At 35.8% G+C, this 11,515-nt stretch overlaps 1 long non-coding RNA gene across 1 annotated transcript; it reads right to left on the reverse strand.

Moving 5' to 3' along the window:
* Positions 1-2,067: 2,067 nt before the first annotated feature.
* Positions 2,068-5,209, reverse strand: LOC125259373. Its single transcript, XR_007182781.1, has 2 exons — positions 4,492-5,209; positions 2,068-4,079 (listed from the first exon to the last, which is right to left on the reverse strand). It is a non-coding gene; the product is annotated as an uncharacterized LOC125259373 (long non-coding RNA).
* Positions 5,210-11,515: the final 6,306 nt, after the last annotated feature.

Consider the following 11,515-nt stretch of genomic DNA (forward strand, 5'->3'; position numbering starts at 1 on the left):
TTAATTGCAAATTAATTGCAATTAAATGTAAATATAGTGTAGTTTAAATTTATATTAAATGCAGTTAGCTGAACTTTAAAGTGACCTACTTAAGAACATCTTTATATGTCATTTCATATTTCTATTTTCTTAGAAAATGTACTGTCGAATGTACTGAGAAGCATTTATGGTAAACAAAAAAGATACTTAAAAGTAATTTCCATTGAAACTTGTCATGCATTTAAATAAATCTGTCATTACAAAGTTGTAATGAAGTTGCACGTATTTTAGTTAAAACATCAAAATAAGTGCACTTTAAAGCACAACAAAAGATTATTAAAAAAAATTATTTAAAATAAAACTTAATTTGACATTTTTAAGTGTTTTTAAGTGTGTTAAGAAACATAGTCCTGAAAGTGCACTCTCTTTAAGTTCACTACAGTGGCCTTTTATTTCATTATTAAAGGTGCCCTGGAACCAGTTTTTAAAAGATGTAATATAAGTCTAAGGTGTCCCCTGAATGTGTCTGTGAAGTTTCAGCTCAAAATACCCCATAGATTTTTTTTAATTAATTTTTTTAACTGCCTATTTTGGGGCATCATTAATTATGCACCGATTCAGGCTGCGGCCCCTTTAAATATCACTAAAAATATCATGTAATTATGGATCATGTCAGTTATTATTGCTCCATCTGCCATTTTTCGCTATTGTCCTTGCTTTCTTACCTAGTCTGATGATTCAGCTGTGCACAGATCCAGACGTTAATACTGGCTGCCCTTGTGTAATGCCTTGAACATGGGCTGGCATATGCAAATATTGGGGGCGTACATATTAATGATCCCAACTGTTACGTAACAGTCGGTGTTATGTTGAGATTCGCCTGTTCTTCGGAGGTCTTTTAAACAAATGAGATTTATATAAGAAGGAGGAAGCAATGGAGTTTTAAACTCAATGTATGTCTTTTCCACGTACTGAACTCTTGTTATTCAACTATGCCAAGGTAAATTTTTGATTCTAGGGCACCTTTAATATACTATCTGTAAGTACAGTTTTGTTAAATATATACTTTTAAGATTTAAAATATGCCTACCCTGTAAGTGCACATTTAATACAGTTAAGCTCACTTCTTTTTCAAAAATGACGTCTTTCTTGCAGTCGCTAAGTGTATATAAAAACAGCTAACTTCACTAATAGCAGCTTTGAGTGCAATTTAGTTTTGTGCTAAAAGGAAATGCAGAGAAGTTTTATCATTCTAGGTGTGTCGTGTTGTCTTGCACATGCTTTTAAATACTGTCTAACTGTGACAAATAGTAGACATGCAGGACATTTTTGAGTGTGAGAAGTAAATGTTCCCATGTCTGGTTGATCACTCCCATCAGCCTCCCTTAAAAACCACATATAGTTGACCTATACAGACGATGTAGATAAACCATGCAGACTGAAAAATGACTATGCTTGAGAAGGTGAATATACATTCCAGATAAGAATGTAATCAAATCCCTCTTCAAGGGAATTGCTTCTTTAGGAATTTTTATTCACTTTAGCATACGGTCTCCACCCTTTTTCTGGAGAACCACAATCAAATTGCTCAAATGAGTCACCTATAAGACAATATAACCAATTCCTATAAACAAGACATCAGCAGACAGAATATGAGGTTTATAAATGTGGTTATTGGACGCGCTGTATAACATCTTCTGTGCATGACATCCATGTACTGTACCTGTGTGTGAGTTTTTATAGTAAGTGTTCCATGTCCTGTGAATTTGTATGAATTCTTTTCATTGCACTAGATTGCAGATCACTGACGCCACTCCTGTCTCGTCTGCCGCTTTGTCATATTGTACTTTGCAAAACAGTATTTTTTTCATGTCATTACCCTTGACTTGTTGTTCTTATCTGTCAGAAAGAGACAGCAACCTGAGCCCTCAGACAAGACCTACGGCAAATCTGCAAAAAACAAACCTGATATGTCTGTTCACACTTCATAACCAGATGAAATTCACTGGCTGTTTCAAGATAGCACAGTCACAATGTACATGCATCATGGTCTTTAGTAGACTGTTGGCTAAGGTTTCACACCACATGTACGAGCAGTATTTATTTTGGTGCCCATTTTAACAGGTTACAGAGTTCACACTGCACGCATGAGCAGTCAAATGCTGTTGAGTGAAGGAGTTTCACCGCTGAGCGCATTTTGCTACACAGAGAGTGCTGCACTAAGCAGGAAAAAAAAATGCACTATAAACATATTTTTCAACATTATCTTTTGCAAAATAGGCTTTAAGAAGCGTCATAAAATAATGGTGTGAATTACTCACCCATTAATGAAAATTACAGATAGTGACAGGCACAAAAACACATTTTTTTTTCCGGTTGATCTGACTTTATTTATGCCCTGCTTGTGTGTGCTGGCCTAATGTGACAACAGACCATTGACTGTAAAAAAGATGGATGATGCACCTACAGTTTACTGCAGAACAACTCATTATGTCTGTGTGAAATAAACAGTTATGGAAATGTAGAATTTAAAGTTACAGCTCCAAACTCAAAGAGAAGCTGTCAATCTCAGCTGTCAATCATGATGTCACACCCCCATTTTTTTAATAGAATCAAATAACTAACTAAAACCAAAACAACAAGACAACTTTTCATCTTACATCAGCGTGATAAAAACTAAAATGACAGAAACCATATTTTTAAAAAAAAATAAAAATAAAAATATTTGAAGTGTAATTTGATTGTTTAGTTTGCCTTGTGTCCCATTAGATTACATGGAGAGGGTGGGGTTTATGATATACTGCATCCAGCCACCTTTTCAGGACTTGTGTGGCACATTTGCAGCAGACACTGAAAAAAGTTTTACAAGGTTGGAAACTGATTAGATTTATTTCATTCACCAAAGCCAGGTGCACACTGTACAATTTATAGTAGTCCTTTACGACTGTTGCTTGTCAGACTGTACGAACATAATCCCGCTGTAGCCATGCCAAACTGTGGGATCTGTTGTCATTCACGTCAGACTGTATGGCAGTCAAGACGCGTTAAAGGGATAGTTCACCATCTAAAAAAGAAAATTACCCGATAATTTACTCACCCTCAAGCCATCCTAGGTGAATATGACTTTCTTCTTTCCACCAAATACAATCAGATTTATATTAAAAATATCCTGGCTTTTCCAGGATATGAAGGCCTTCTGAAGTGAATTGAACCGATGCGTTTGTGTAAGACAAATATCAATATTTAAAACTTTATAAAGTAAAACAACAAGCTTCCGGTGTGACAGCCATACGCATTTGACTTGCGTCTAAAAAATATTAAAAAATATTAATTTTACAACGTAGGCCTACTACACAATGACATGATGTACAGTGTGAACCTGTTTTATCATATAGTGTGAACTATATGATAAAAGTGTGAACCTGGCTTAAGATAAGCCATTTTTAGGTGTGTGTGTAGTTGTGTGTTTCCTGTGATGGTTAGGTTTAGGGTTAGGGGTAGTGTAGGGGGATAGAAAATACGGTTTGTACAATATAAAAACCATTACGCCTATGGAATGTCCCCACAATTCACAAAAACAAACGTGTGTGTGTATGTGTGTTGGGGGCTTTGTGTCCTTAAAAAATATGTTGTTGTTTTACACAGGTGCACAGGACTAAACAAAATCCAACATTTTCCATTGAAATAGCTCCTTCTGTTTATGGCCGTTCTTGACAATAGCCCACCGTTCTCTTTCAGCAAGAATGCACAGCCATTGTCTTCAGTAATAATAGGTGAGCACATGGGGGAGAAAGATATACAAATAACAAATAGCTAGCAGTTTGATAAGCAAATGTGCCTATTTCAGTGGTGTTATAAGGATGGTTGACTTTACGGCCTTGGATCATTTCTTTAGCCCTGGCAGGATATGAGTACTTTCAGTTCTTCCAGACTCCATAGGGAATAGTGTGTTCATGCCCATGTTAAGGAGCTGTGGAGCTGTGCTTCCCAACAGGAATTAATACAGTCTGTAACTGGATGTTCCTTACTGTTGAGTACAAGTAGACTTGCCAAGTCCTGGTCTGGCCATTTAAAGGTCTTACTTTAGGTCCTGACTCAGCCTGGTAAAAAAAAAAAAAAAAAAAAAAAAAACTCAGGGAAAATCTCAAGTCTATGAATGGTCTAACAGCCTGGTGCAGTCTATATTTAGACTACACAAAGATTCATATATATATATATATATATATATATATATATATATATATATATATATATATATAGGTAGATATAGATATAGATATAGATACTTCATATATATATATATATATATATATATATATATATGTACTGTATATACTGTATATAACTCTGTATATATGGTGGCAGTCTCCAACTAATATTAATTATATTATATTAATTAATTATTGTTTTGTTCACTAAGAAACAGCGATACAAATAATGAATCAGAATTTTTTTTCAGCAAATGTGTGTCAGTCTTTGGTCTTATGTAAACACTCCGTACACCCATACAACCTTTTATAGTGAAGAGGTTTCTAGGACGGCCAGTATGACTCAAACACGGATGACTTTTTATTTCCCTCTCTCTGTCTCACCCTCTGGTACGCAATCTTCACACCATAGTTGCCATGGCGACACTGGTAGTATGCAAATAAACAGTCAGGGGATCTGTTGAACTTGGAGAATGTCGAAAATAGATTTCATCAGGCACGTCCTGGTTGATGAGTGGTGCTGGTGAAGCCATAGTGGTAGTTCAGGCTGCTTGCACTTCACCTCCAGCCAGGCTGAGTGAGCTTTTCCCAGCCTCACTCCCAGAGCGAAGTGGGTCAGGTCCTGGCCGCAGAGGGCATTCCTGCTAAGCACAGATGTGTGTCACAGGAGGTACAAGGCCCCTGGGATATAACACCAAACTGTAGGCTGTCTCAGCAAGTCCTGGGAAAATGCATGGTCAGCATTTATGCATTTACTCTACCTTTTGTATATAACACCGTAAAATGACTTTAAAAGACTTTAAATCCAAGTAAAGATGGAGCGCCCACACAGATGTGGGTTATGTAATATTAAATATAATTCCTTAATCCAATAGTAACCTGCAGTACGCTTTGAGTGGAGTCCTTAGCAGCTGAAATAATACACAATGGGCACCAAGGCAATAGGAGACACCTCCTTCTGTGCACAGCTCGAGGCGACATGGTGCTAACACCAATACTCCAGATGTAATGAGGCCATTTGAAATATAAAGTATAACTGGTTGAGTCACCTCTCCCATGAACCTTTAGGGAGAACTACGATGACTGGTGAGTTCCCACTGCACTATCAAACTGATAAGAAAAACAAATGAAAACATCCCCCGCTGTCAGTTAAACATCTGTGCTTTCCAATAGTGTGAGAATGCTTATTTCTTATGTCTATTTTGACCAATATCGCATCAATATTTGTTTAGATCTTTTGGATGAGACATTTTTATGCAAAAACTAAAAATAAACCCTTCTTATAGTACCGGTCCAAAGTATGGAAGCATTACTATTTTTAATGTTTTAGAAAGAAGTCTCTTCTGCTCATCAAGCCTGCATTTATTTGATCAAAAAAAAAAAAAATACAGAAAAAAAACAGTAATATTGTGAAATATTATTACAATTTAAAATAATGGTTTTCTATTTTAATATACATGTTAAAATATTACTATATTACTATATATAAAATATTACTTATTATATTAACATATAATTTATTTCTGTGATGCAAAGCTGAATTTTCATCAGCCATTACTCCAGTCCGAAAACATTATAATATTCTGATTTATTTATTTTTATCCTTTGTAAAAATATGCATACCGTTCAAAAGTTTGGGGTCAGTATTTTTTTTTCCTTCTTTTTTTGAAAGAAATTAATACTTTTGTTCATGTAAAAGTGTAAAAGATGTGTTAAAGGTGCCCTAGATTATGTTTTTAAAAGATGTAATATAAGTCTAAGGTGTCCCCTGAATGTGTCTGTGAAGTTTCAGCTCAAAATACCCCATAGATTTTTTTTTATTAATTTTTTTAACTGCCTATTTTGGGGCATCATTATAAACGCGCCGATTTTATGCTGCGGCCCCTTTAAATCCCGTGCTATCCGCCCACAGAGCTCGCACTTGCCTTGAACAGTGCATAAACAAAGTTTACACAGCTAATATAACCCTCAAAATGGATCTTTACAAAGTGTTTGTCATGCATGCGGCATGCATGCGTCGGATTATGTGAGTATTGTATACTGTTATATTGTTTACTTCTGATTTTGAATGAGTTTGATAGTGCTCTGTGGCTAACGGCTAATGCTACACTGTTGGAGAGATTTATAAAGAATGAAGTTGTGTTTATGCATTATACTGACTGCAAGTGTTTAAAAATGAAAATAGCGACGGCTCTCTTGTCTCCGTGAGTACAGTAATAACCGATGGTAACTTTAACCACATTTAACAGTACATTAGCAACATGCTAATGAAACATTTAGAAAGACAATTTACAAATATCACTAAAAATATCATGTTATCATGGATCATGTCAGTTATTATCGCTCCATCTGCCATTTTTCGCTATTGTTCTTGCTTGCTTACCTAGTCTGATGATTTGGTTGTGCACATCCAGACGTTAATACTGGCTGCCCTTGTCCAATGCCTTTTATAGTGTTGGAAACGTGGGCTGGCATATGCAAATATTGGGGCGTACACCCCGACTGTTACGTAACAGTCTGTGTTATGTTGAGATTCGCCTGTTCTTCGGAGGTCTTTTAAACAAATGAGATTTATATAAGAAGGAGGAAACAATGGAGTTTGAGACTCACTGTATGTCATTTCCATGTACTGAACTCTTGTTATTTAACTATGCCAAGATAAATTCAATTTTTCATTCGAGGGCACCTTTAAATTGGTTGAAAAGTGATAGTAAAGACTTATATTGTTAGAAAATATTTCTATTTTGAATAAATGCTGTTCTTTTTAACTTTTTATTCATCAAGGTTCCATATATATATATATATATAAAGCAGCAAATTGATAATAACTGAGTATCAAATCAGCATATTAGAATGATTTTGAAGGATTTTCTGAAGGAAATTCAGCTTTGCATCACAGAAATAAATTATATTTTAAAGTATATCAAAACGGAAATCCATTATTTTAAATTAATAATATTTCACAATATTACTGTTTTTTTCTGTATTTTTGCTCAAATAAATGCAGGCTTGATGAGCAGAAGAGACTTCTTTCAAAAACATTAATGTGTCCAAACTTTTGAATGATAATTTATAATATTTGTTGTGTGTGTTTTCAGCAGTACTGCAGCAGACCTGGCTGGTGTACCTTTGTACATTTGTCTTATCACTGTCTGGGTCAAAGGTCAAATACACCTCACTCTACAGCCTCTGCGATATCTAACTATCCAACTCACTAATTAACCTGTTTCTTCATTATGCTGAACTGTAACACTGCTGGGATGGCTGGGAGATACCTGTTCTTATCTGTATGTGTTAGTGTAACCCAGATGAAACTGTGGATTTTGATCGCAGTGTTTCCATGCTTCAGGGCATGACGGATGGCTGAGAGTCAGGGCATTGTTGATAAATAATGAAAGTCTCATGGTCTTTTGACTCCATATGAACAGGCAGAGCTTATGCAATAAAGTCACAACATGTGACTGTAGCAGCACGTCTAGAGTGTCTACCAGGCATGCTATGACTGCTAATACAAATATGAAGGCATGACGAACATAATTTGTGCTGGGATCAAAGGGTACACTCCAATCAAGTACATTTTGCCCTTTTGAGGCCATTCTGGTGTCACGAACACATAACTGTGTTTATCGTTCTGCACGTACCACAGTGCCTGACAATATAAAAGAAAACTCCTGGGATCTAGACAAATAGACAGATGGATAGATGGATTTTTCAGATAGATGGAATGGATTGAGGGATACTTTTTTTCTAATGGATGGAAGAATGATTGGATATTTTTCAGATAGATTATATTTTAGGATAGATGGATATTTTTGGATAGATGGATGGATTTATAGATATTAGAAAGATGTATGGATATTATTCAGATGGATGGATGGATGGATGGAATGATATGTGTATTTTTTTCCACAGTTTTGTTGGTCTCTGAAATATCCAGAGATTTGCATAATTAGCTAATCAGTTTTTGGATAGATAGAATGGATATTTTTGGGATGGATGGATGGATGGATGGAATGATATGTGTATTTTTTTTCACAGTTTTGTTGGTCTCTGAAATATCCAGAGATTTGCATAATTACTGTAGCTAATCAGTTTTTGGATAGATAGATAGATAGATAGAATGGATATTTTTGGGATGGATGGATGGATGGGTATTTTCAGATAGATAAATTGATGGATAGATGGATATTTTGGAATAGATATTTTTCAAATGGATGTATGGATGGATGGAAAGCCATCCATCAATACTTCCATGTTTTTTTACAGAATTTTTATCCAGTTTTGTTGGTCTCTGAAAATCAGAGTTTCATAATTTTTAATAAATTTTTTTGTTTGTTTTTTTTGTTGTTGTTTTTTTTTTTTTACATGTACGCATTTTGTAATCTATGGCTTACTGAGGAATTGAGGAATAATTTGCTTGCAAAAGATCAGTAGTGCTGAAAGGAATTTTGCAAAGCTTGTTGGAACTGCTTGGGACTGTTACTTATTATTTTTTGTAATCACTTTAATCGACTTGATCCTTGCAGCTTTCATAGGCATTTAATTCTCGAAAGTACAGTCGCTTCTCATTTCTCAGTATGTTTGTCTGGGATTCGGTGTCGATCTATTTGTGTGCACTGGCGGGCTGAAGATCCACATCTCTGCTTACCACAGATATCCATCTGGAATGATGGAAAAAGAGTTATGAAACCAACCTATATTTGAAAGCATTTTGCATACATCCACAAGATAAAGTCCAAAGAAGACTATGATTGCAAAACAGCTCTGTGATCAAAGGCTTTGCAGTTCCTCCTCAGATGCCTTCTGCAAATGCCATGAGATGTCTGGACTTTACTGGGTCATTTCATCTGGTCAGTGGGTAGCCACATAAACATTTGCAAAGGAAATCCTGGCAGGGTTGTGTTCTTCTAGGTGTCACCCTTCTTTATTACTGCTCTTTCCTTAGGGTTAACCTGCCCCACCACAGCTGCCCAATAACAGTTGAAAGGAAGTCTCTTCTGACTGTAGTGTGAAGAGTGGCTGCTGCTGGACACTAGGCAGTTTATTGTGCAGCCTGAGACCTAAAATAGATGATTATAGCTCTGATTTTATGGGTTGTTTGTATTTTATTTCTTTTTTCCCCCAACACCGCATGACCAGTGTTAGCTAGCTACAATTACTGCACATAAATGGCTTTATCTTATGAGTTAAATGTTTAAACAAGTGAGCTGTTACGATAGTAAATGTTTGTATCAAAGTTCGGGCTGATAATAATTGTTAATCTTTTTGAAAGAAGTCTCTTATACTCACCATGGCTGCGTTTATTTGATCAAAAATACAGTAAAAACAGTAATACTGTGAAACAATTTATAATAAGCTGAATTAAGCTTTATTAAGATAACTTACAGGCAATGTGTATTCAGTGTAATAGACATACAAATAATCCACACAACAATTAAAAAAAAAAAAAAATGAACACAAAAACTGCATAGAATATACTATAAAAAAATAAGAATATGACTGCACAAGGAGCAAATGAATATTTGTATCAGTTATTCTTCATCTTTGGTTGTCTATGTGAGAGCCAGAAGGCAAAATAGAGAACTCTGGGTACAAGAAGTAGGAGCACAGATTGAGCTTGATTTAAGACATTTTTGTTAAACAAAACTGACCAGCTTCTTTGTTCATTTCCTATAATCTTCCCACTATTTATGACAATTCTGTTTAATGCATTTTTATGTTTCACATTAAGATTACCAAATCTGCAACTTATGGAAAGGACAGCATTGACTCAATATAAGCCGCTTTTCCATCATCAGGCCAAATGGTTCTTAGAATGGTATGGAGCAGTTCCAGTTGTGTTTCCACTTGAGACTGGTACAGCAAGGCATGATTACAAACCATTCTCGGCTCGGAATTCTCAGCACAGTTGTGTAACCGTGTGACGTCGCCACTCAGGATTGGTCACTTGTCTGTTGCCTGACTACCAGTTTCTCTGTAGCTGTAGCTGGCTAAGCGCTCTATTTGAATGACGTAAACACAAGTTAATAATAAAATTAAAAGAAATATTTGATCATTATCCATAACGCAGTCGCTGTTTACATATCATATCATCAGTAAACCATTGCGTTACCAAGGCAATGAGCTGGTGCTTTTGTATTACATTCCAAAGAGCCGCCGTTATCAGTTCCACGGTGGAAAATGAAAATGCAACCGTAACCATACCAGCTGGCCCGGATCGGCACAGAACGGAACGGTTATGCAATGAGAACCGTTCGGCCCAATGGTGGAAAAGCACTTATGTAAGACTTACAGAACAGTTCCATCAAAGTCTTGTCTATATTAAATTATCTTAATTTTTCCTTAGACAGTGTAGGTCCTTCTGTCCCTTTTCACACAAGGCTTCAGTGTTCACACCAAAATTCAATTTATTGTCAATAATTTTCCCCAGATATTTATGACTTTCCACACACTCCACCTTCTCGCCCTTAATGAGCATAAGCTGTGAAGAATGAACTTCTGCTCTAAAATCAATAATCAGTAATCATGACTGGAGCCATTATTCCAGTCTTCAGTGTCACATGATCCTTCAGAAATCATTCTAATATGCTGATTTGATGTTAATTGTTGTTATTATTAATAAATACTCTCCATTTATATATATCATTTTATTTTATTTTTTTCCCCTTCCAGAGGTCAAAAAAATGAATGGCCTAACTGGTGGATTTTTATTTATTTATTGTTCAGCATGTGATATTCTCTGTATATTTTCCAGTGGAAAAATTCTGGTATTGTCCCACTGCTCCGCATGAAAAGCAACTGTATGAGGTTTCATTTGCAAGAGAACAGCTCCAAACATTTACAGCAATTGGAAAAGTCACGCACAAAGCTTGACCTTGTTGAACGATAGACCACACAGACAAGCATTGCGTGCCAGCTATTGTGTTTACCTCCCACTCACAGGCTCTGGCTTGATGACTTCCCCCAGTCGGAGATGTTGATGAACAGTGTGATAGTACATTATATCCCCTTAATTTCACACCATTGTGAGGAATCTAGCATTTACAAATTTACAACCAGACTAAAATGTTTATAACATGGATATTTTGATTTTGTATTACTTCAAGGTGAATGTCTGTTCATTCATTTTCCATTATGGAAATGTGTCTAGTTCTGATGCAAATAATCTTGTATCAATCATTATTTATTTATTTATTTATTTTCCTATGTGAAAGATGGCGCAGGAATCGTGAGTACAGTTGGTTTCGGCAACACTGGTGTGAATTGTTTGTCGTTTGGAGTTTGTAGAGCGTCTGCAGCCCCAGACAGCGCCCTTGACTGCTTCAACT

This window comes from Megalobrama amblycephala, linkage group LG23, assembly GCF_018812025.1.
Source record: "Megalobrama amblycephala isolate DHTTF-2021 linkage group LG23, ASM1881202v1, whole genome shotgun sequence".
Classification (NCBI taxonomy): Eukaryota; Metazoa; Chordata; class Actinopteri; order Cypriniformes; family Xenocyprididae; genus Megalobrama; species Megalobrama amblycephala.